The 27,925-nt window shown below is 37.2% G+C and overlaps 1 protein-coding gene and 1 long non-coding RNA gene across 4 annotated transcripts in view; one reads left to right on the top strand and one right to left on the bottom strand.

Annotated features, from left to right (window-relative positions):
- The window catches only part of gabrb2b (gamma-aminobutyric acid type A receptor subunit beta2b), a 151,475-nt gene that overhangs the window by 32,865 nt on the left and 90,685 nt on the right, over positions 1-27,925 (bottom strand). The window lies entirely within an intron of this gene.
- The window catches only part of LOC147838972 (uncharacterized), an 89,078-nt gene that overhangs the window by 26,715 nt on the left and 34,438 nt on the right, over positions 1-27,925 (top strand). The gene's annotated exons all lie outside the window — the stretch shown is intronic.

Below are 27,925 nucleotides of genomic sequence, written 5' to 3'. Positions count from 1 at the left end.
AGTCCATCTTATCTTTGTTTTGAAGAAACCCACCCTTCCTCCCCTATTCTCCTCCTTTGATCGGGCGGCACAGCGGCCCTTGGTTAGCACTGTGAGCCCCACAGCAAGAACACTGCCGGCCTTGGTCCCACCAGGCCGGTGGGCGTTTCTGTGAGGAGTTTGTATGTTCTCCCCGTGTCCGTGTGGATTTTCCCCGGGTTCTCCGGTTTCCTCCCACCATCCAAAGACATTCAACATGCATTAAAATCAAGCATTTGTCTAACCCCTTTCATTCCATTAGCTAACACAGCCGGGGAGTTCTGAGATCCACCGAGCTCAGGCTCCCTTTTCGCTCTGCCAACGGGAGGAAGCCCCGGGTTCGAGGATCCCTTGAGCTTGGGGCTATCTCCCGGGACAGCATGCCAAACAAGCTTTTTATGAATCATCAGTTGAGTGTAACTCTTAAAATGCCAGAATAATGAGAGATTTTTTTATTTTTTTGGAGATTTTTTTATTAATTTCTAGACAGTCAAAAAGTTTACACACATTTGCTTGTTTTTTTTTTTTTTAGCTTCGCTTTTAAACTGTATAACTTTGGTCAAATGTTTTGGGTATCCTTCCACAAGCTTCTCACAATAGTTTAAAGGAATTTTGGCCTGACAGAATTGCTGTAACTGAGTCAGATTTGTTGGCTGTCTTGCTCGCACAAGCTTTTTCAACTCTGCCCACAAATTTTCTATAGGATTGAGATCAGGGCTTTGTGATGGCCACTCCAAAACATTTACTCTGTTGTTCTTAAAGCACATTTTAACCAAATTTGGCAGTATGCTTAGGGTCATGGTCTGTTTGGAAGACCCATTTGTTGTCCAAGTTCTAATTTCCTGGCTGATGTCTTGCTTCAGAATTTCTCCATTATGTTCTTTCTTCATGATGCCATCTATGCTGTGAAGTGGACCAGTCCCTCCTGCAGGAAAACAGCCCAACAACATGATACTGCCGCCCCATACTTCACAGTTGGGATGGTGTTCCTAGGCTTGTAAGTTTTCCCCTTTGTCCTCTAAATGTAACGCTGATCATTATGGCCAAACAGTTCAATCTTAGATCCATCAAACCACAGGACATGTCTCCAAAAATTAGTCTTTTCCCAGTGTAATTTAGCAAATTGTAATCTGGCTTTGTTGTTGATTCTGGCTTGTTGATTTCCCCATGTCGTCACACAAGGAAGCAGTGTGTTTGAGGTTTTCCTTAAATACTATTCTACAGTTGTGCCTTCAATTAACTCAAATGTTGTCAATTAGCCAGTCAGAAACTTCCAAAACCTGGACACCATCATCTGAGCTTTTTCAGAGGCAGAATAATCTTATTGTGTGTAAACTTGACTTTCAAGAAAAGTTATAACAATTTCTCAAAAAGTATATAATTTTAGTCACATTAACATCTGACTTTTTAAAATGCTTATGTGCCTGTTCATACAGTGTATGCAAACTTCTGGGATAGTTATAGTTTGGACATTATGGAAAATTTCAGTATGGAGTGATTTCTCAATTTACTCTGACTTGTATTTCATTGCAGACAGCACAACAAACATCATTCAATGTGTTCATCATGATTTTTATTGTTTTTATTTTTAAATAAACACATATTTAAATTTTGGTTCTCACAACACATTTGAAAAAAAAAGTTGGAACACTAGAGCATTACCACTTTGTAATGTTACCATTCCTTTTTGCAACACTTGAAAGACATTTAGGGACTGAAGACACCAAGTGATGAAGAGTTTCAGGTGTAATTTTGTCCCATTCTTCCTGCAAACAAGTCATGAGGTGGCCAAGAGTTAGGGGTCTTTGTCACATTTTGCGCTTCAAAATTCGCCACCCATTCTCTATTGGAGACAGGTCGGGACTGCAGGCAGACCAGTCAAGTTCCTGTATGTTCTTCCTCTACAGCCAGGACTTTGTAATATGTGCAGGATGTCGTGTTGAATTGTCTTGCTGAAATATGCATGGGCATCCTTGGAAAATAAGGCAGCGTATTGTGCTTCAAATCTCTATGTACTTTTTAGCATTAATGGTGCCATCACAGAAGTGCAAGTTACCTTCGCCAAGGGCACTGGGCACAAACCCAATACCATGACAGACCCTGGCTTTTGTTTAGATGATCCCTTTCTTCTTTGGTCCAGAGCACAACGTCAATTTCTCCAGAACCATATCTACAATACTGATTCATCTAACCACAGTACACCTTTCCACTGTGTGATGGTTTATCCCAGTTGCCTCCAAACCCAGAGAAGTCGACGGCGCTTCTGAACACTGTTAACATAGGGTTAACATAGGGCTTTTACATTTGTGGATGTAACTACGCATGGTAGCACTTGACAAAGGTTTGCCAAAGTAGTCCTGAGCCCATGTGATGATATCGGTTTATCTTAGGCTTGTGCCCATGTCCTTTACAGACTGAAATTCCTCCAGATTCCTCAAATCTTTTAATTATGTTATGCAACCCAAGCTCATTCTGAAAACGTAGTCCCGCGGACGTTTCTGGAGACAGCGGAATACGTTCCGGCAGGTACGTACGGCCGTGTTTATTTTTTTCAAGCGAACGCTAAGGGGCAGTGTGACACTGTTCCCTATCGCGCTTGCCGGCCGGTTGGCCAACCGCTTACCTCCTTGCGGAGGGCTTCCCCGTTGCAACCCGTTTGTCCACTAAGCTCAGCGTGTACGTCGGCAGGCTCGAGATGCAGAGAGGAGTCGACCACGGCGATCGGTTTCGAGTCCAGGGAAGAGCGGTTCCAGCAATCAGGTGTAACAAAAACAGAATCCCAAAAATTAAGTGAACGAGTTTCGTGACAGGGTGAGAACGCGGTGAAATCCGAAAACGTGGTAGTAAAAAAATAAAAGTCAGGGCTTTTATTTTTTTGGACGGCTTTTTGTAAACTGTTGCTCGATTTTAGGGAAGCGAGCAGGCGGGCGGGTCGATCGGTAAAATTGGTTGGGTTCAGGGAAGGAGGAGGGCGGGTCAGCCGATTGGCCGGTCGTGCAGTCAATCATCCGGTCATTCGGACAGCGGTCTCTGGTGGGTTCACGCGAGAACAGCGCGGGTGCGAACCGCACTCGCAAGAGGCATCTGAGACGCGAAAAAGCGCACAACAGCGGCTTCTCGCGGATTCGCAAAAACAAAAACTGCAGCCGTACGTACCCTCCGGGACGTATTGTGCAGTCTCCAGAAACGTTTGCGGGACTACGTTTCCACAATGAGCTCGGTTTGATGTTATGTGCTGTTGAAGGCGAAATATCAAAATGTCTTCCTCTCTTTCTTTGTTTTAAGAAATTCAATACTTTTATCATATTTATTGGACAACTGGTGATCTTCGGCCCATCTTTGCTCCTAACAGACTAGACCTTTCTTGGATCCTGCTTTTTTACCAAATCATAATTACAATCCTCTGTTGACATCACCATTTTCAAATCACATCATTATTTAACCAGTTTACCTGATTACTAGCCCTAAATTTCTCCTGTCTTAACCTTTAAAAAATGTGTTGCAAAAACCAAAATTGTTGTAATTAGTATTATAAATAAATGTATTTATTTAGGGGAAAAAAACAAGAACAAAGAAAAAAAAAACTATTAAAATCATGATGAACTCATTAAATAATGTTTGTTGAGCTGTCTGCAATGAAATACAAGTCAAAATAAGAAAATTTAGAAATCACTAATTTCTTTTTTTATTTGCGTTTTCCATACTGTCCCATGCCATATATATGGCATGGAACAGTATCATAAACACATACCTGGTTCAAGTCTCAACTGACTCCTTTACAACCAAAGACCTGTATTGTGAATAAATCATATAAACATTTGCATATTTTCAATAATATTACTAAAATTAGTATAAAAACTGAATTAACATACGTTTGCATAAGTAAGACTCAACGATAGGCTAAAAAATCTGTTTAACATGCATTGCGTCACACTTTCCTGCTAAAGTATCATTACATCACACAAACATGACATCATATTGTTTTGCAGGGAACATTGGCCTTTGTTTGGTTAGCTGGGCCATTCAAAGCCACTTAACTCCATTTTTTCTATGTCATTGAGTCTGACTTGGCAAATTAGCTTTTGCCGACGTTCCTGTCAAAGCTCTTACATCACTGCGTTTGAATCGCTCTGCTAGCTGTGAACCCACGTGCACAGGAACTCCAGGAAGAGGAGGAGGAAGAGGAATCGTGTTAGACTAATTCTACAGGGATCGGTTACAAAACCCAGCGAATTGCTTTGTTGCATTAGACAGCTTCTTAGCTGAAATAGAACCTCTTAAGTGGCTGACTTGGAAGGCTGTGAGATTGTGCAGCATTTAAAGCACATTTGAGATTCGACCCAGAACTGATTGCAATATAGTCTGCTGTTAGCATTTTGTAGCATTAAGTGAAGACAAGTTAACTTTATATACAAAATAAATCTGTTCAACTTCACAGGTTAAAGTAAATACAAACGCGGTTGTACAGCAACTCTAAAAAGGTTTTAGTGTTACTACTTAACGCAAGTTGGTTGAGTGTTGCCCATATGGTAAAATATATATACATTTTCCTGGCCAAACTATATTTTAAATATATGATACGTACATGTTGTATCGGTGTTGTTCAATAAAACATATATTTTTTAAATGTTTCTAAAGATATTTTATGGTAAAGGTAATATAAGTATTTATATAAATTTAAGTGTGTTAACTGGTTGATGTGCAAATGTTACACATGGATATATATTCATTCATTCATATATTATTTTCATTTCAGCTTAGCCCCTTTATTAATCTGGGGTCACCACAGCGGAATGAACCGCCAACTTATCCAGCATATATTTTACGCAGCGGATGCCCTTCCAGCGGCAACCCATCACTGGGAAACCCATACACACTCATTTGCACACATACAAACATCATGGACAATTTGGCTCATCCAATTCACCTGTACCGCATGGCTTTGGAATTATGAAACCAGAGCACCCGGAGGAAACCCATGCGAAGACAAGGAGAACATGCAAACTCCACACAGAAATACCAACTGACCCGGCCTAGGCTTGAACCAGCAACCTTCTTGCTGTGAGGCGACAGCACTACCTACTGCGCCACCGCATCGCCCTGAATGTATTTTCTTGGACCAAAATACAGTATATGGAGGGCATATATATATATATATATATATATATATATATATATATATATATATATATATATATATATATATATATGAATGAATATATATCTATAAATACTTATATTACCTTTACCATATATATACACACACATATATATATATATATATGGACAAATGGACAATATATATATATATATATATATATATATATATATATATATATATATATATATATATATATATATATATATATATATATATATGAGTAATATCACACGAGTAGCAGTGTGCTATGGCTGTATATCAGCACTGGTGTGTGACCCCCTTAAGGTGATGACAAAACAGCAAATTTTGCTTACATTTTAAGATTATAAGGCTGAACGTGACATGAAATGCCATTCGTCCACAGAGATTTCTCACCAAACTGCTGTTGTGTTTGCGATGAGGAGGGACAAGGCTGAATCCAGCTTCTTATTCACAGCTTCTTATTGACTCTATCCGGTCCACCTTAAAAACCATGAGGCTTCCGTTTTTCAGCTTTTTATTCACGCTCAAGAGAACACGCTGAGCAAGGGCTTAATATGTGGTTCTGGAACCATCTTGAGGATAGACAATGTCAAACGTCTTTGGCTGCCCACCAGCTCTCAGAAATTGTAAATATTTTAAAATAGGCACTATTCTTACAAATAAACTGCATAATTGCAATCTAAACAACTACATTCTCGACTAAAAAAAGCCTCAAAAGTACATTTTGTTGTCTAACAACAGTAATATTTGTCAAACTGTAGCATCTCTGCTTGTTGCTTGCTGCATGTGGGCAGAGTAATACACAGAGATGAAGGGTGAAGAGGCCTTTGTGTGATGTTACTGGCAAAATATAGCACGGCTATCAGCCAATCAGACTCAAGATCCAGACAGAACTGTTGTATATATCTATATATAGCAGTACTGGTGGGAGGGGTTTGTTGACTTGAGGCTGCAGGCCTTTTATATACTCATGTATATTAAAAAGAAAATCAAACACAGAGATTCTCAAAAATCACTTTGTATGGGGAACTGTTTTCCTTATCCTCTTTTCCGCCATTTATTCACATCTGCAGCAGACTGTCATGCTGTGTTCATAACAGAAGCGGCATGTGCGGATAAATCGAACAAAGTGAACCTTTTGAGTTTACTCAAAAGTACATTATGTTGTCCAACAGATGCAGTATTTCTTAAACTGTAGTGTGTTTATTATTCTGCTATCACTCTATGTGGGTGAAGTAATACTGAAGGGTGAAGAGGATGTACAAGTGCTGTTACTACAGAATATCGCTCCACTATTAGCCAATCAGATTCGAGAACCAGACAAAACTGGTAAATAAAGGGAAAATAAATATATAATATGTATTGGGTAAATTGGGGTTTTATTTATTTGTTTTTATTTTATTTTTTTACCGTATGCTTAGTTAAATTCTGTATACAATATAAAACACTTCTTTGTCAGTTTTAAGCAGCTCTGCAGAAAGCAATAGTGTAGATATCTAGGTCACTTTAGTTGAATTATTATTAAATTCAGTTCTATCGAAGTGCTTCAAAACTTGGCAATTATGAAAGACGATTGATTCAGAAAGAAGATTAGTCAGCTTAAGTTGTGTTCTTACGATTTCAGTATTAAATTGAAGCTAACTGCACAACTTATATACTGGGTTAGCACAACATTTATAGACTGCCACCTAAATATGAATATTTAAGTGAGCTGAATGCAGTCGTTCATTAAATTTTTGCTTTCAAAGCAAGCAAGACCACTGCACCGAGTCTGTACCAGAGCCACTTACTCTGTGTGTGCAATGGTGCATTCAGGAGCAGTTCTCTGGGTTAATGTGCTGTCCTTCAGCCTCTCACAGAGTTGAACACAAGTCCAAGAGCTGTTCTTATGTTCATGTCTTTATCGAGATGTACCATCCATGCGTTTCTAAATGCGATGGTTTGCTACCTCTAGATGACAGTCATGAGCACTGCATTACATGCCTGGAAGCATTGGATGATGTCGCTCACAGTACCACTGGTTTTTTCGAAATCATGCCTATACCCTCATTCACTATTCCCAACATTAGTCTATTAATATAGTCCAATTTTTACTGATACAGGTGTTTGAATGCCTCAGATGAATTAGATTAAAATTTCTTGGTCAGACACTATGACAGTTGAATAACACTTAGCGAGTCGTCTAGTAGTAATGAAACCAAATATCTTGATGTCATGCATACAAACATTCCTTTAATCAAATAATAATTTATTTAGAAACCTACACTGACAGGATTCTGCTCTGAATGCCATGATGTCGTCAGACACAGACATTCATTCAGATTGTAATCTCGCACGATGTATTAGGGGTATTTTTTTAGCTGTTGAGTGTACATTGGTTGTACACTTGCTATTGTGGTGCATTGTGGGATTGATTGAGAGCACTTTAGAATGTCCACTATGGTTTTTGGCACCACTAGAAATGGCTGCTCCCTCAAATAATGTGCTATTTAAAGGTATGGGGACATTTTGGATATGGCTGTGCTGAGACAATAGCAAACATTAGGAACTCTCACTTATTAAGGACACTCACCCAGAGCAAACCCTATTTTTGTTTCAAACGAAATTGTTGGCTTATCCAACAGAACGGTCATGCTCTTGTTTGATATGGAGGATCTGGCCATGACTCCTGCTAATGAGATTGACTAGCCTAATGTTACATGGTAAAAAACACACCACACAACAACCTCAAAATATTATGCAGTTCTGAGTGTGCCTCACACAGCCCGACAAACCACCTGTAGAAAACACATCGAAAACACATCTCTCTGTCACTTTAACCGACACTTGCTGCGGTTTTGCACTAGACATTTTCTTATAAGCACTCTATATCTCTTAAAAAAATATGAAGTGTGGATCACAGGTGAGTGGGCTTGACAAACCACCTGTAGCAACCTGCCTCTTTATGTCTCATTCACACTTGCAGATATAAAACAAGACATTCAGCAGAAGAAAAAATTTAGCAAATAATGTAAATTCCTGATTATATATATATATATATATATATATATATATATATATATATATATATATATATATATATATATATATATATATATATATATATATATAATATATAATATATATATATATATATATATATATATATATATATATATATATATATATATATATATATATAATATATAATATATATATATATATATATATATATATATATATATATATATATATATATATATATATATATAATATATAATATATATAATATATATATATATATATATATATATATATATATATATATATATATATGTATATGTATATATATATATATATATATATATATATATATATATATATATATTAAAAAGTGCTGTCAAAATTAGTGCGTTAACGCATGCGATTAATTTGAACTATTTAATGCGTAAAAAAAATGAATGCAATTAATGAAGTTGCAGGATTTTATTTATTTCCTATTGTGGCCGATGTGTGTTTAACGTGCAAAGAGATATGGATAAGACCAAGGAAGCCCTTTTAGCGATTAATCGGGATTATTTACAAAAATGTGTACATTTTTTTTGATCGATTGACAGCACTAACATATATATATATATATATATATATATATATATATATATATATATATATATATATTGAAAAGTAACTAGTAACTATTTACTTGAGAACTTATTTCATCAGATACTTTTTTACTCTTACTCATGTAACTTTTTAGATTGTTACTTTTACTTAAATAAAAATTTCTGTAAGTACTTGTACATTTACATGAGTATAGATTTTGGATACTCTTCCCACCTCTGGCTACGATAACAATCATTTTCAGAATCAATTTGCTTAATTGTCTTATTCCACAGTGCTTCTCACAATCAATAATGCGTTCTGCACTTGCATGAGACGCTGGCTTAGAAACAGCATAAATTAAGGAAGGGTTATCTTGGAAAATGTGTAAAGTGTGCCTACGGTACATTGCATAAAATGCTGCCTACACAGGCAGCTCGCAAAGTTTCCGAACAGCATCTCTGACTGTTCCACTTCCTGACTTGTAAGATCAGAGAACAGTCCTGCTGTGAAATTTGCTTAAATTTCTTATGTGTGCACGGGGACAGATGTACTGAAATTTGCCTCCCTTGAAAGCATTATGGAAATTAATACGGATTAAAAAATAAATAACCTGAAGTTAGGATGCACTTCAGTGGTGTCTGAACTGCACGGCAATTCTTAATAAGGGCTTTTCTTCTGAAAGAAGAAAGGGGGAAAAAAGGATAAAACCTTCACCCTGAGTGTCAGTGTGCAACTGGAGGGGCAAAAAAGCCCCTCTAGTTATATTTTCCAATTCTTATTCATATTGTAGAATCACCTAGGATATTCGAAAAAGGGAAAACAAATGTAAATGGGGAACATCTCCAGCATTCCATGAGTGTACATAAATGTTTGATCCCAATGGTTCAAAGCTACTTTAATCCTATTTCTAGTCTGCAATTAAAAGCGTCGCAAAGTGTGCTCGAGATATATCATCTTCTTAACTTGAGCACAACCACAGAGCAGTCAAAGACACCTATGCAAACATACCCATGCGTACACCAGGCGAGATATGCAGTTTCAGAATTGCTTCTGACGGCTACCTGCCTCTATATATTGTGCTTCGGCAGTGCAGAAAATTTGAGTAATATGCGGAGGCCTGGTAGGAGGAGATTAGGTCGTCAAAAGCAAATAAATATATAAATAAAAGTCAAACACTACGTTAAGTCACCTCTGTGGGAAATGCCTGCTTTCCACATTCCATATTTATTTGTCAACTATATGCTGTGCAATAAATACACAAAAAGACAACTTAAATTAAATAAAAAATCACTTTACTTGAATGGGGTGTTCATACGATTATCATGAAACCTTTATAATCAAGACACTAGTCATCAAAGTGAATGAGGTCAGCGCTTGGAATGTTATCACTTAATTGAATGGGCATTATCAGTGGTTATCAGTTGATAGATATGGGGCCTTCTGCGCCTACTGGTAGGCTCAGAAGGCTGTTGTCATCCATCTACATGGTTAATCAGTAATACTAATAGACTCCAGATCCAGATCTGTTTTTACCTTACTGTGACGGTTGGGTTTAGGGTTGGACGTTAATAAAATACAATTAATGGGAAATTTAATAAATAATATAAATTAATCCCGCTATTTTCCAGATGATAACAGCCTTCTGAGCCTACTGGCCCATATCTATCAGCTACCACTGATAGATATAGCTAGATAACCACTCATAAAGCCCATTCAATCAAGTGATAACATTTAAATCGGCTGATAAGATTTCATGCATGCTAGTGACAACTGTTGTTAACTTTAATTTGCTGAGTTATATCATTTTAAATCCAAAGATGACTTGACACAAACAAATAGATCACAACCAGGCATCATTTTTGTCATGACAACTTGTCATCATCAAGATAACATAACTTGTCATAAATCTGTCATAAACATGATTGTCATGAGGCATTATAATTGTGTCCTGAATATGTTTCAGATCATGTTTTCAGTGGAACAAACTGTATTTGTCATTGCGATGTCTCATTAAAAGTGTCAAATAGTTTTTAACAGCGTGAATATTAATATTAAATGGCATTTTAATGACAAATTCAGCTTGTACCACTGTAGTTAGGGTAAAAAAACAACAACAACAAAACAACAAAGACGTGATAAAATTCATTTAGAATGGCTTCATGGTATGTTCAGGACAGATTTATGAAAAAAAATATGAAGTGTTCAATACTTGTTTCCCTCACTGTGTATTTATATTCATCAGATCGTCCCGTGTATACTCAACTCTACAACAAGAAAGTCTGTAATGAAATCAGCCTGTCGGTGGCATTCTCTACCAACAGAGTCTCCAATTAAGCTGATGTGTAGGCAGACAAGCGCAAATGAACAGAGAGGCAGCAGTTCTCAATAAGGAGCTTAACCTGTCTGTCTGTTGTCTGGCCCTGTGCTACCGGTCTGCCATCAGTCTAGGTAATGATCGGTGCTTGGCAAAGACACTTTGCACACATTGATCTCTTTAACATCTAAGGTCACAACTGCTGGTATCTGCTGGTAAGCTAACTTCAATAAAATTTACAATTCGTAACTCATTTTAACCTCTGTAGTAATATACAGATAAAGTCAGAATTATTTGCCCACCTGAATTATTAGCCTCCATGTAGATTTGTTTTGGTCAATTTCTGTTTAACAGAAGAAAGATTTTTTTTTTTCGACACATTTCTAAACATAATAGTTTAATTTCTTTTATCTTTGCCATGGTGGCAGTACATAATATTCTACAAGATATTTTTAAAGATACTAGTATTCAGATTATAGAGCAATTTAAGGGCTTAAATAGCCAATTGTCGAGGGCTTTTCTTTTTCTGGACGGCTTTTGTTAATCATTGCTTGGGTTTAGGGAAGCAAGCGGGTGGGCGGGTCAATCTGTAAAACCGCTTGGGTTTAGGGAAGGAGGAGGAGGATGGGTTGGCCAATTGGCTGGTCGCCCAGTCAATCATTCAGTCAGTCAGTCAGACAGACCGTCACTCAACAGCAGCCTCTGGTGGCTTTACGCTAGAACAGCGTGGGCGCGAACGGCGAGAGACGTTCGAGATGCGAAAAAGCGCACACAGCAGCCTCTCGCAAATTCGCAAAATAAAAACTTCACAAATACGTACCACCCGGGACGTATTTCGCGGTCTCCAGAAACGTTCATTGAACTACGTTTTCAGAATGAGCCTGGGTTGGATGTATCAGTAGAGTGCGAACAACATTGTTTCCTTATCCATAAAAGAAAGAGAAAGAGAAAGTAAAGGACGATTGGGGGAGGCTCATTCTTTATCCTCGTGCTGCAGATGGTCTGTTTAACTGTTTTCTCGCTATTAAAACGCTTAGTTTTTCATTTACAAAGTCCCCCATGCAAATAGCAACTGAGCCATGGCGCGACGCAACTGAATTTTTAAGAGAATGGGAGATTCTGATTGGTTTATTCTGAAAACACACCAATAACTCATTAAGAAAATAAGCACAACACTGTTAGACCATGAGCCGCAATGCAGAGCATATTTCTCTGTCCTAAAATAGCAAAAGTGGATTCAGATATGGCCTTAATGCTTTTGCACCCTGCACTTTAGACTTTGCGTCTAGATCGTTAAAATAGAGCCCATGGTGATTAATTGAACAATAAGGTAGGGGGCATATATTTAAATGAGTTGTAAAAACTAGCAATAGAAGGCGTTTGATTATCATTATGGACATTGGTTACACGGCTTATGTATATTTCCACTGACATAGTGAGTAGTCATATGAGTTTGCACTTCTCGATTTTTACATTTTTCCCAATTAGATACAACTAAGGCTGATTTATACTCCTGCGTCATATGTATGCGTATGGTTCGGCACAGCCTTCGCACGGTCGCATAGCCCATGTATAAACACTGACGATGACGTGCACCTTTTAAAAAAACTACATGTCGCAATGACGCATATCGCAAGCTCTGTGATTGGTCGGCTTGGTAGCTGTGACCAGGGTGGGCGGGACAGAGAGCCGCGCGAGGACCATACAAATCTACTGCCAGCTAGCATTTTGGAAGTGTTATCGAAGCAATACAAACAGCACGCAGAAGTGTAAATAAACGGTTTCACATCACAGAATTTGTTTAGCAGCTCTTCTTAGGGCCAAAATAAAGTTAATTTTCTCTCTAGCTGACATTTTCCCAAGACATACACAAAGCAGCTAACAGCTATCTGGCAATACAGGAGGTATTTTGCAGGAATTTACAGTGGTATTTCAAGAAACACAGAACGAGTAATCTATTTATTGTGACCTACAATGCGCTTTGCAAACGACTGTACTGTCTCTACGAGCACCTCACATGTCCAATTAGTGTTGAAAGAAAAAATGTGTATGCTGCAACTTTCGGCTTCCTGTTTACACTAATTATGATGCATTTCCTGCCCTTTTGAGGTGTTTTCCCTATTGCCGGGTGTATTGAAATTAGCAAAGCTTCATAAATTTAATTATGTACTAATATATCTGTTTCAAAAGAGATTTATCACTATGTTATATTTCAAAGACAAGGGACGTTCCCTGGTGTTGAAGCTTCAAGGTCTTGTGTTGCTCGAAAGTGTGTGAAATGCTTAGATATGTTGCTTAGCTACAGACAACCAATACTAGATTGCCTCAATGCCTGTCTCATCAAATATTAAAGAAATAAACATGTCAGCATGTTCAGATGAAGCTTTCTTTCTTTCTTTCTTTCTTTTTTTATCCATCCTTGTTTCATCCATCCATCCATCCATCCATCCATCCATCAAGTCATTCATTCATTCATTCATTCATTTATTTATTCATCCATTCATTCATTCTTCCGTCCATCCATCCATTCTTCTTTTCTTCATTCATTTATTTATTCATTTATTCATTCATCATTTTCTTTTTTAATCCATCCATCCATCCTTTAACTTTATCTTTTTTTTTCTTCTTTCATATATTTATTCATCAATCCATCTTTTATCCATATATCCTTCTTTCGACTACTCATTCATCATCCTTTTTCATCTATCCATCCATCTGTATATCCATTCATCAATTCATTCATCCTTCTTCCATCAATCCATACTTCTTTCGTCCATCCATCCGTACTTCCATCTTTTTTCATCCATCCATCCATACTTATTTCATCTATCCATTCATACCTCACTCATCAATTCTATTAATCCATCCTTCTTCCATCTGCTCATCCATACTTTTTTCATTCAATTTATTCATCCATCCATCCATCCATCCATCCATCCATCCATCCATCCATCCACGCATCCCACTTTCATAGATTCTTTCTTTCTTTCTTTCTTTCTTTCTTTCTTTCTTTCTTTCTTTCTTTCTTTCTTTCTTTCTTTCTTTCTTTCTTTCCTTTCTTCCTTCCTTCCTTCCTTCCTTCTTCTTTCTTTCTTTCTAGAAATGCACACTATGATTCAATGTCATCTTTGAAAGAAAGATGTTGTCGGCTCCTTGTTGTTTGGATCTGAAGACTCTTCTAAATAAGTGTATTAAAAAAAATTGTTAACTTATATATTAAATCATAATTTCATACTGTAAAATGTGATTAGTTACTCTGCTTAAATAAAGGGAATTAGCCAGTTGAACTGTTACGTTGACAACTTATTTTTATAATTATGCACATAGTAAATTTACTTCGTAATTTAAGACAGTGTTTCTAAGTCAACTAATCATAAATAAAGCCACCATTAAGCCACAAATTGATTGTGTGAAACCTAGCATTATTTAAAGTGTACTCGCCTCTAAGTGGTTCTAAACCTTTATTTATTTTTATTATTTTTTGTTTTATGTTTACAGAAATTATTACAGAATTTTCTTTTTCGGATGAACTATCCCCTTCCCATTTATTTTTCCCTCATGGCACGTAAACTGGTATTAGGGCTCAGCAATAATCCCTCCCCTCAGGCAACCTGTCAATCACGAGATCACAGCAATTAGTGGATGAAAATGAGCCAACGAGCCAACTCCAAATCAATTCATGATGTACAAAATCAACTGCTGCCCTACATCTTCCTTGCTTGGATATGCTGTACATCCCAACTGGTGAAGAAAAGATTTCAGTATTTACAAATGTTCAATGTTCAAATGGTCAAATGTTACAAAATAATAAGTGCATTACCCTTAACAACATAAAGTGTGCTTCTCCGATGCCAATTACACAAGAACATATTCTGCGGTTTAAAGGAGACCTATTATGTTCCTTTTTGCAAGATGTAAAATAAGTCTCTGATGTCCTTAACATTTTTATGTAAAGCTTCAGCTCATAATACACCACAAATGATGTTTTATAACTCTTTGAATCTGCCCCTTTTAGGCTGTGATCCAAAGTGTGGGGTTTTTGTCGCTTTAAATTTAAATGATATTTTCAAAAGAGGGCGGAGCTACAGATGCATATGCATAACCATAGCTGCAGATTCAAAACAGGACTAATGTTATCTAAAAACGTCAAAAGGATGGCTGCTTCTCACTGAGGGTCGTTTATGCTAATGAGGGAGAGATCATTACTAATGGGTGGGGCTTTCTCCCTCTCGTAGAAATGTAGAATTTCAATCAAAGTGTTTCTGTTTTTAACAAATGTGATTATAAAAACTAAAATGAACTCATTTTACCTTTAGAGGCTGGTTATATTTACAGACTGTTGCAATACAACTGTGTTAAACCCCTTATAAAAGTGACATTTGCATAATAGGTCCCCTTTAAGGGTGCTTTCACACTTGGTTCATTTGCCTGGACCGTACCCAAGCTCGATTGTCTCCCATTGCCACCTCCTCGGTTGGTTTGTGTTCATACTGTTTTTTTTCCTTCTGAACCTCGGTACGCTTGCGTCATCGAGCTGCTGTTTTGTTTACAGCCGTTGCTAGGTAACGGTCACGAAAGCAAGCGCCGAAATGGAAAGCCGTCCGCACATCGCGGTCATTCTGCTTTCCCTGAAGCTTTTGGTTTTGGATATACAGAAAGCAACTCACGTCCATCTGCCGCAAAAATGTTATAAACATTCAGAACATCACACAGTGTCTGCAGAAGCTGTTTTTGAAGGAGACAAGCAGACATCACTGTGTTTGCCCTGGCTCAGTCCCGCGAGTATCACCAAGGTACGAAACATGACACACACACACAAGAACGTAGAATTTTACACCTATAAATCACACTAATTCTTATCTAATTCACCCAGTGCGATGTTCAGACCCAACTGTGTTAACCGTATCAGCTAAACTCTCCCCACTCAATTTTTTTCTTTTGTAGTTAATTCCGGAGAACAAACTTGCAAATAACACAGCTCTTCTCCGGTCTACCTCCGAAAGGAGCACCTACAATTCACATTCTGTTCAAAGTTTCTCTTTTTGCTTGATTTTGCCGTTGCTTTTTCGTTGGGTTTTGCCAAAGTAGATTCATTTGCATATTCATATGGGGGAGGAGGCAGGGAGGGGTTTTGTGCTCGTGCATGTTGCACTCAGTTTCACGTTCATTCAGATGTACTAAAGAATATGCGTGAGATTCAGCGTACGCAGTGTTTCATTCATCTGAATTTTTTTCTGCGTACGCACATTTACAGCTTTACAATGTTTTGGTATGATTTCCACTCAAGTCTTCGTACATGAGGCCCCTGATGTTTACATTCATAATATTTATATTATTTGCTAAGTAATAACCTCAAGTGGAACTCTGAATCTGCGTCTCATTTCGGAGACTGTCACCGTCCACCAGTCTGGAAGTCCCATTTCATACACTTTAAGAACCGTCCTGACTGAATGAATGACATACTCTGATTTTCACCAAGGTAAATCAGGGTGCTGCAATATAATTGGCTAAATTGGAATTGTGCAGGTTAAAGGGGCAAAAACAAAGTCTGAAATATTAAAGCAGAATATCAGCATCAGACTTCAACATGGTTTTTTTAGATAAACAAGAATGTTCATTTAGCATGTTTATTAATTATCTGCAAACATATTTTGGTATTTATATGCTTCAAAAGACATTCAGCACTGTTAAATCATCACAGCACACTTTTCATTTTAGTGCAGATTAAAATTACACACAATTTTTGAAAAAAAAAAAAAGCTAAATATGCATTGTTTGATGGCCAAGTTGACTGAAATGATGCCACAGTGTGCACGCTTATGTGTGTCTGTGTGAGAGAGAGAGAAAGACAGAGGGAGAGAAAGGGAGGTCTATGCTTATGACACGCTTCGTTATGCGATAATGAAGCGCAACCCTTTGGGAATTTGAACAGTGTCCTGACTAACCAGAATATGCGGAAAATCTGTATCAATTGGAAAAAAAACAAACAAACAAAAAAAAAACATTGCAAGCTACACGCAATTTTCAGACATTTGATTTGTGTAAAATTTTGTGAATAAAGAATGACACAATCCGAAGTGCGCCACTTACACTGACAATATACATTTACATCTGTATAAGTATACTCGTGTGCATATATTTCCATAGAGATCTTAACAAAAGTTTGCTTGTAGTTGCACTATTTGACTGACTAAATGAAGGATTGATTGATTGATTGATTGATTGATTGATTGATTGATTGATTGATTGATTGATTGATTGATTGATTGATTGATTGATTGATTGGCTGGCTGAGTCGTCCATTCATTGCAGTTGTACAATTTGATTGAATGGTTGAATGGTTGATTGATTGATTGGTTGGTTGGTTGGTTGGTTGGTTGGTTGGTTGGCTGGTTGATTGATTGATTGACTGGTTGGTTGGTTGGTTGGTTGGTTGGTTGGCTGGTTGATTGATTGATTGACTGGTTGGTTGGTTGGTTGGTTGGTTGGTTGGTTGGTTGGCTGGTTGATTGATTGATTGACTGGTTGGTTGGTTGGTTGGTTGATTAATTGATTGGTCTACTGGTTCAGTTGCACTATTTAATTGATTGATTGGTTGGTTGGTTGGTTAGCTAGTGGAGTAGCATATTGGTTCAGTTGCACTTTTTGATTGATTGATTGATTGATTAATTGATTGAGTAGACTATTGATTGCAGTTGCACTATTTGATTAAATGATGAGTGATTGCTTGCTTGCTTGATTGATTGGTTGGCTAAGAAGTCTATTGATAGCAGTTGCACTACTTTATTGAATTATTGGTTGGTTGATTAATTAATTGACGGATTGATTAGCCTATTGGTTCAGTTGCTCTTTTGATTGATTGATTGGTTAAGTAGTCTATTGATTGCATACATTGGCTTATTTAGCTAGCAATTCAGTATTCAAACTTTGTTACAAACTGTTCAAGTTTATAGTACTAAGTCATATTTGCAATTCAATAGCTTCCCTTATATATAAGGACACTAATATTGCATAAATAGTATACTTGTATGTTTGCCTTTCTACACATGTGCTTGTAGTACCATGGCTTTATTTTTAGTTCATAAGAGTGCACTTTTACTTACTATATTTGTCTTTTTAGAATATTTACATAAAATCTGGCAATTACTGTACCTTGTAGGGTTGCAAAAGTATTGAGTACCAATTGGTTAAACAAAACATTTAAGCATTGTTGAGCACTTAAACTCAGCTGATTGTCCATTGTTTTCACATGCTCAACAGAATTAATTGTGGATAGAAAATGGACGCTTTTTACATATTAGTACTGATTGGTACCAAGCTCAAATGTGTTAAGTAGATGGAGGGTTCGATACGACACCAGTTTAACAAACAAAATGTTTCAGAGACAGTTTAAACGGAGCGGTGCCAGTTGACAATCTGCCTTCCTTCAAATCAAACATTTAAGCATTGTTGAATTTAACAAACAAAATGTTTCGGATACAGTTTCAACAGAGCGGTGCTAGTTGACAATCTGCCTTCCTTCAAATCAACATCATCCCACTCCCACAGGTCCACATCTGGGCTGGATGACAGGCTTGTGACAGCAAGACGAGGCACAACACAACACCACTGACAGTGCTTGGTGAGACACACCTGATGTTAACTTTTTCACAGCTGTCAAAAGAATTTAGCATTTGGTTCTGTCTATTTATTTATTTTTTTCATTTTTTGAAATTCTCCATGAATATACAAGCTGTCTGTAACACAACCACCCATTATCATATGGCCTGATTTATCACAATCAGCATGAGATGTGGTTCACAATACAGCTTAATCTGATAACAAAACTGCCTATTTTGATTGATAGAGAGCATTTTATGAAGATACAAAGCTGCTCTTTTAGCTTAGCTTAGCATTGATCACTTAATGGGTTTAGACTATCAGCATCTCTCTCAAAAATGACCAAAGGTTCTTGATAATTTTCCTATTTAAACTACATGAGTGTTACATGAGCAAAGTTCCTTAATAATTACGCTATAATGAGTATAGTTTCGAGTCATGTTGACCTAGAAAACATCAACTTTTCATTTTCTGTTGGTCTTATTACATGATGTAACTAAAGGAGGATCAACCTTTAAATAAGAAAATGATTAAAACTCTTTGACCATTTTTTTTTAAAGATGCTAATGGTGTAATTTGATTCAATATTCCATGCTAAGCTAAATTAAGCTAAAAGTGCTACCACTAGACCCGAATATCAGCTCAATGGTATTTTTAAAGTATGAAAAATGGTAAAACTCAACAGGTAAACCTCTAATAGAGTTGTAAAATGAACCTATTTTTTTTACAAAAAAAATGTATTTAAAAAAAACACCACAGCAAATAAATTAGTAAAGATGAATGATCAAATTAGGTGTCTCTGAAAGACTAGTATATGAATTAAGAAAACAAACCATGGTATAGTTTTAGGATACATAGTGTAAAATGTTACAATAAGCAAACATACACTCACCAGCCACTTTATTATGTACACCTGTCCAACTGCTCGTTAACGCAGATTCCTAGGCAGCAACTCCATGCATTCAAGCACGTAGACATGGTCAAGACGATCTGTTGCCGTTCAAACCAAGCATCAAAATGCAGAAGAAAGGAGATTAAAGCAACTTTGAACATGGCATTGTTCTTGGTGCCAGAGTATTCAGAAACTGCTGATCTACTGGGATTTTCACGCACAACCATCTCTAGGGTTTACAGAGAATGGTCTGAAAAAGAGAAAAGCAGCAGTTCTGTGGGTGCCTTGTTGATGCCAGAGGTCAGAGTAGAATGGCCAAACTAGTTTGAGCTGATAGAAAGGCGATACAACCGAGGTCTGCAGAAGAGCATCTCTGAACACACAACACATCCAACCTTGAAGCAGATGGGCTACAGCAGCAGAAGACCACACCGGGTGCCGCTCCTGTCAGCTAAGAACAGGAAACTGAGGCTACAATTCACACAGGCTCAACAAAATTGGACAATAGAAGATTGGAGAAACGTTGCCTGGTCTGATGAGTCTTGATTTCTGTTGCGACATTTGGATGGTGGGGTCAGAATTTGGCCTCAACAACATGAAAGCATGGATCCATCCTGCCTTGTATCAACGGTTCTGGCTGGTGGTGGTGTAATGGTGTGGGTATATTTTCTTGGCCCATTGGTACCAATTGAGCATCGTGTCAACACCACAGCCTACCTGAGTATTGTTACTGATCATGTCCGTCTTTTTATGACCACAGTGTACCCATCTTCTGATAACTACGTCCAGCAGGACAGCGCTATGTCATTGAGCGCAAATCATCTCAGACTGGTTTCTTGAACATGACAATCAGTTCACTGTACTCAAATTGCTTCCAGAGTCACCAGGAGACTGGGAGATTCACGTCATGCATGTGCAGCTGATAAATCTAAAGCAACTGCGTGATGCTCTCATGTCAATACAAAATCTCTGAGGAATATTTCCAGTACCTTGTTGAACCATGGTCACAATGCTCTGTAGGCAAAAAGGGTGTCCAACCTGGTACTAGTAGGGTGTACCTAATAAAGTGGCCAGTGAGTGCATTGTATCCTATCTTAGTATCCCCTGACTTTAAAATGATTTGCTAAAAGTTTAATTTATTTCTTACTGTACATGTTTTACGTCAGATTGGTAAAAACTGAAAGTTGCAAAGCAAGACTGTAAGTGAAATCCAGCTAGCTTTGCTGTTTTGTCCGCATGAATAGACAGCAGGAGTCCCGTCAGAAGATGACCCATCCATCTGACCCGCCTAACCATTTTTTTGCAAAACGTCTTACAGTGCATTTGCTGTACATTCATCAATATGTGCATTCTGGGAAATGAACCCATGACCTTGGCATTGCTATAGGTAGTGGTGGAGTACAGCTGACGCTCTCAACACACTGTGTTCCCAGAAACCTCTGTGGAGTTTACTTGAAAGAAAGTAAAACTTGTGCGAAACTTGGACAGAGCTTATGAAGGGGAAGAAGAAAAAAAAAAAGCAAAAAACCAATTAGACAAAAGTTCATAGGATTCTCACAGGATTTAAGGTTATGGACACATTATGCTCACTGACAGGATGTCGATACATTTGTCAATACCAAATGTCATTTCACACTTAAAACACTTGCCGGAGAAATGGAAAGGGGAGAAACCATGAACTTGTGCTGTATCTGAAATCACCCCATATGCCCTCATTCACTACACCCTATATTAGTCCACTAATATGTACACTTGAATGAAAGAAATGACATTTTGTTTGAGCTTTCATTCATTCATTTTCTTTCGGCTCAGTCCCTTTATTAGTCTCGGGTCGCCACAGCGAAATGAACCGCCAACTTATCCAGCACGTTTTTTACGCAGCGCAGGGCCGGAGTGGGACTCCTTTTCAGCCCTGGAGTTTCAAGCCACAGACCGGCCCACCTCAGTTCACGACTGACTATATTAAAGAAAACAGCTGCTTTAGAACTTAAAATGTTCAACAACTCTAACAGTATTATATGTCTTAACAATAAAAATGCAAAAAATAAATTACTAAGACTAGGATCAAAATAAAATAATGAATAAGAAGATTGTGGTCAACCAGTGCTCTGTATTCCCACAAATGCCTGCTGAATCTGGATTGGACCTAATTTTAAAGACCTCTGTACACCCCAAAGGTCTCATTTCCAAAATGTATAACCTTATTATGACATTATGTAACACAACATTAGAGAAGATTAAAATGGAATGGATAGAAGAACTAAGAATTAATATTTCTGAAGAATCTTGGGATAAAGCAGTTAAAATTATAAACAAGACTTCATCATGTGCGCGTCTTAATCTGATTCAGATGAAAATTCTTTACCGTATTCACTACAGCAAAACCAAACTGGCTAAAATCTACCCTAATATAGATGAAACATGCGATCGTTGCAACTCATGCAAGGCAGACCTAACCCATATGTTCTGGTCATGTGACAAACTGAGACGATTTTGGTCTTCAATATTTGTAATTTTAAACTCAGCCTTCAATTTAGGAATTCAACCAAATCCAGAAATGGCTATTTTTGGAGTAGCAAATAAGGACATCCATCTGGCCAAAGAGATAGAAAACGCCTTTGCCTTTGTAACATTAATAGCTAGAAGAAGAATTCTTATGGAGTGGAAATTACCAATGCCACCTAAACTGTCACTTTGGCTTAGTGATGTAATGCTATTTTTGAAAACAGAAAAAAATAAATATTTTCTTAGAGGATCAACCAAAACATTTTTCAAAACATGGGACCCTCTAATAATTCATATTGAGACTAATGTACTCCAACCATAAATTCCCAACGCCACCCCCACCCACCTTTTTTTTTTTTTTTTTTTTATGTAATTTTTTATTGATTTATTTATTTATTTTTTGTAAATTTATTTTTATTTTATTTTCATTTTTATTAATATTAATATATATTTTTTTTTATTTAATGCATTTCCTTTTCATAAAAATTTTCATTGTGTTAATTTGTTTCTTTTTCAAATTTATGTATGGTTCAAAAAAAAAAAGAAAAAACGAAAATACCTTTGTAATTGAATACCTTTAATGTACTGTACCTTTTGTCAAAAACACAATAAAAAATAAATAAAAAATAAATAAATAAAAAAAGATTGTGGTCAAGTAAATAAATAAATAAATTTAAAAAGTGTGACTGCTGAGAGCAACATATTCTGGAGCTAGGGACACCGGCCCTCGTGGCCAAAAAACAGACCGGCCCACTGGGAATTCTCCCGGTCCTCCCGATTAGCCAATCCGGGCCTGACGCAGCAGATGCCCTTTCAGCTGCAACCCATCTCTGGGGATCTGACAATTTAACTAAAAAAAAAAAAAAAAAAAAAAAAACAGGATGACATGCTCAGATTGTTCACCACAAAACTTGCAGTGTGAGCAAACAAAAACAAATGGTTAGTTTAAATTTCACTTGTATTTGAACATTTGTGGTTTTACAAACCCTTTTTCTGGAAACCACGCTACATCAAGGATAGCTTCTTGTGTTTTTTAATTTGTATGAGGACTAAGCATTAGCTGTTCTCTACAGTGCGGTGTGTTGGAGTTCACAAGAGCGCAATTAGCAGTTGCGTACACATGCCCTCTCCTGATCTCTCCAGCTCTCAGCTTCCTATCTCTCTGCTTTAATGACAGCAGCCAGTGGGCCATACGTAAAAGCAGACGCTGGAGGATTACCGCTGGATCTACAGCACTTTCCCATCGTACACCGCATATATATTTCGCAATTAGATTTGATTAGCCTTTTTTTCCCGCTCATGGCGCTGCGTAGCATGAATGCTGACTGGCTCTCTTTATCTCTTGGCTTTATGAAGATGAAGGTCATTCTAATTAAGGTAATGTTGAAGTGCAACTGGCTCTCCTTATACGCTGCGCTCTCGAAAAGCTCTCACGCGTTTCTGCTGGAAAACAAAGATTATGTACAATTTAGTTTAAAATGGTTATTTTATGAGACAATAAAATAGATGGATGGATGAATGGAAAGAAGAAAGATGGATAATAGAATGATAAATGAATTAATGGATAAAATGAGGATGAATGAATGAATGAAGGATGGATGGATGTACGGATGAATAAATGATGGATGAATGGATGAATAAAAAGATGGATGGATGTATGTATGAATAGAAGGATGGAATAATGATGGATGAATGAACGAATAAACGAACAAATAGATAAATGTATGGATGGATGGATGGATGGATGGATGGATGGATGGATGAATAGATAAAATTAGGATGAATAAAAAGATGGATGGATGGATTGATGAAAGTAGAATGGATGAATGAATGCATTTATGAAAAAAGAATGAATGAAGGAATGAATGAACGAACAAACAATCGAACGAATGAATAAAAGTAGGACTGATGAATGGATAGATGGATGGAAGTAGAATTGATGAATGACTGCATAGATGAAAGTAGCATAAATGAATGAATGAATGAATGAATGAATCAATGAATGATGGATGGATGGATGATAAAAAAGATGGATGAATGAGTAGATAGATAAAAGTAGGATGAATGGATGAATGAAAGCAAATGGATGAATGGATGAAATAAGGATGGATGAATAAATAGATGAAAGTAGGATAGATGAATGGATAGATGGATGGACGTAGAAAGGATGAATGGATGCATAGATGAAAGAAGGATACATGAATAAATGAATGATGGATAAATGAATAAATGAAAGGATGAAAGAAGAATAGATGGATTAATGGATGGAAGGATTGATTTCTGGATGTATGGAATGAATGAAGGAAGAAAGAAAGAAAGAAAGAAAGAAAGAAAGAAAGAAAGAAAGAAAGAAAGAAAGAAAGAAAGAAAGAAAGAAAGAAAGAAAGGAAGGGAAGACGGAAGAAAGGGAGGGAGAGAGGGAGGGAGGAAGGAAGGAAGGAAGGAAGGAAGGAAGGAAGGAAGGAAGGAAGGAAGGAAGGAAGGAAGGAATGATGGATGGGTGGATAGATGGAAAGACAGATGGATTGCTGTATTGATGGATGCATGGATGGATGGATGGATGGATGGATGGATGGATGGAAGCAAGGATGGAAGGAAGGAAGGTAGGTAGGAAGGAAGGAAGGAAGGATGAATGAATGCATGAATGGATGGAAGGAAGGAAGGAAAGATGGAAGGATGGATGGATGGATGAATGGATGGATAGAAGAGAGGTTGGAGGTATGATAGCAGAGCTGAATAATATAAAGAAAAATCAAACGTTGTGATATATATTTGTTCTTATCTTTCTACCATATACTGTATACTGCACTTGTAATAAAGTTAAGCAATACAATTTATGGGAGTCTAACAGCCTCTTGGTACAGACGCTGAATAAGCAAATGCAAAATAACACTGCAGGGCTTTCATTGCATTAATAACCCAATCAAATGCATCGTTATTAAAGTTACAAACTATACAATTTATTGCAGCTGAATGATGTTAAACCGTGATGCCTGGTCTATTATAATTCCAACTCAACATTGAACGTTGTGACTTTTGTGGATGAGCACATTGCATGTATTAATGGTGAAACAATATATTGTACATACCTGATATATGATAAAGACAGACAGACTGACAGACAGACAGACAAACAATCGATAGATAGATAGATAGATAGATAGATAGATAGATAGATAGATAGACAGACAGACAGACAGACAGACAGACAGACAGACAGACAGACAGACAGACAGACAGGTAGGTAGGTAGGTAGGTAGGTAGGTAGGTAGGTAGGTAGGTAGACAGACAGACAGACAGACAGACAGACAGACAGACAGACAGACAGACAGACAGACAGATCTGACTTTTCAGTATCCCGATAAAGAACATGACATCACTAGGCAGGAGATCCAAAGATCATGAGTGAAGATGATAGAAAATTGCAGGAGGAGAAAAGCACTCCACTGATTTTGGCCAGATGAAAGCTACTTGAAATTAGCTATAAAAAAAAAGCACAGAAAGGACTCTCAGACTGTAAGAAGCAAGACTCTCTAGTCTGCCGAACCTCAATTTCAAGAAGAATCTCTAGATGAAACACCAGACAATGTTTCCCTTCTCCACAATACCATCTCACCCATGCAGAACAGTAGCAGTTCCATCACACTGTGTGGAGTTTTTTATTTATTTTATTTTTTTCCCCGGAAGTGGGGGGAAAAAGGGCCTGGGGTTCTGGTCACGGTAAAGGAAAGCTGAACACAGCGAAACGCAGAGCTGTTCTTAATGAAAACCTAGTTCATAGAACTCCGTGCCACAGACTGGGCAAAAAGGTTGCCTTTCAACAAGATAATGAGTTTAAGTCTCTGCTCTGCCAAATAAGATGTTCATTGTGCTCAAGGCCACTGATGACCCTTAAAAAAAGTTAAGCGTGCTGTTAGTATACTTTTTAAACAAAACCAAAAAAAAAAAACAAGATTAAGATGAGTTTTCCAGAAATGTAGTTAAAATTGCACTTACTGTGAGTATAATTAACTTACACTGACAGAAGTCTAAAGCCCAAGTCAAATCACAAGAATTTGTCACAATTTAGGCATGATTTCTGTGACGTAGGCTGTCGTGGGGAGTCGTAAACGACAATTAGGCATGACACGACAACCAATACTATGTCTGCGATGCCTCACAACACCAGAAAGTTTAATCTTCCCCCGTTCTTCACGACGAGTTCTGTCTCATTGGTGACACTGGGCAATAGGAGCACATCATTTCTCGGTTATCTCAGCAGGTGCTGCCGTTAGTCCAAGGGTCAGCTAATCAAAAAATATGCTGCATATTTACTTATGAGTGGGTCTCGGGTGGATAAGATCAATCATGTGTTTTGTAGACTTTAACTACTTTCTCTAAAATGTAAAGGTGTTTTAAGCTATTTTATCTAACAGGCTGGCACACATATCCAGACATCTGCATTCTCACAACGAGTTTCTGAGTTCTCTCAGTCTTCTGACTGAGTTCGTTCTTCCACTGTAATCACGGAACAAGTTCAGTGCTGCTAATGCACTTTAAAATCCTGTCTTGCTTATTCAAGTGAAACTGAAAGGCACAATGGATGATTTTGTCATTAAAAGTGAAAACAGATTAATAAAGGTTCTCTAAAAATGTAAAAATTTCACTTTAATTTCATTTAGGCTTGATTACCATTTTATTTAACAAGTCAGTTCGTGTTTTGGTGGACTGGTTTTGAAGCACGTCACCTTAGATGTGATTTGTTATTCTTGTTTATCGAGTAGATAACTGACCAAAAAAAAAAAAAAAAACATTAAAATTAAGATACAAATTATACCAAAAGAAAATTGCTTCAAGAAGATATTTTTCCAAGAAAAACATACATTTTTCAAACAAATTTGAAATGCTAGAGAAGTTCTAAATAAATCGTATTTATTGAAAATTGTACCAATTTTTAGCGAATCTCTGTAAGGTTTCTTCAACCCAATCTGTATTGTGTAAAATGCTATCGAAAAATGGAAATCTACATCACAGCGAGTAACATTCAGCCATATTTGTGGACAAACAGAAGAGCAACCAATGTAAATCACCACAGAAAAAGCCATTGCATAGTAATATCCTTTAAAAAAACATCTTATAAACACTAAAATAAAATTGACACACATGTAGAAACCATCATTAATCATCTTTGTGTATCTGAAAAGCTGAAAATATGCATTCCATAATAAGTAAACATTTCTAAATAGGATTTTCTGTGTAGTGCTTATGGGTCTATATATGATACAATAACTCAATACAAATCAACCAGCCTCCTTTGTCCTAAATACCCAGAATGCACTATGCTGTAACGGCACATTCTTCTTCTCTGTACAAATAAAAATGACGTAACTTGACTGAGGACATTAGCAAGACAATGCAAGCGGCTTAGGGACGACTCTTCAGTTCTTGAGTGGGCCGGCCAGAGCAACTTGAACAAGATTAAACATCTCTAGAGAGGCTGGGAAATTTCAGCCCACCAATGGGTCCCCAAGTAACTTGACAGAGATTAAGCGGATCTACAGGGAATAATAGCAGAAACCACCCAAATCCAGGTATGCGATGCTTGTCGCGTTTTACCCAAAAAGACAGTAATGACTGCCGAAGGTGCTTCAACTAAGCAGTGAATTAGTCTGCTGTTTTCCACTTAACTGAATAGTCACACTTTACATTTGTTAATGCATTTACTGATATGAACTAATTATTACTTGTACAGTAGTTATTACTCATAGTTTATTTACTAAATATTATAAACAGCCAAATTCATGCTTGTTAACATTAGTTAATGCACTGACTTCACATGAACTAACAATAAACAACTGTATTTTCATTAACTAATGTTAACTAACAAGAACAA

The sequence above is a fragment of the Danio rerio genome, chromosome 21 (assembly GCF_052040795.2).
Source record: "Danio rerio strain M-AB ecotype USA chromosome 21, GRCz13ab, whole genome shotgun sequence".
NCBI classification, from domain to species: domain Eukaryota; kingdom Metazoa; phylum Chordata; class Actinopteri; order Cypriniformes; family Danionidae; genus Danio; species Danio rerio.
The sequence above is the reverse complement of the archived record's forward strand: the minus strand, read 5'-3'. Positions and strand labels throughout refer to the sequence as shown.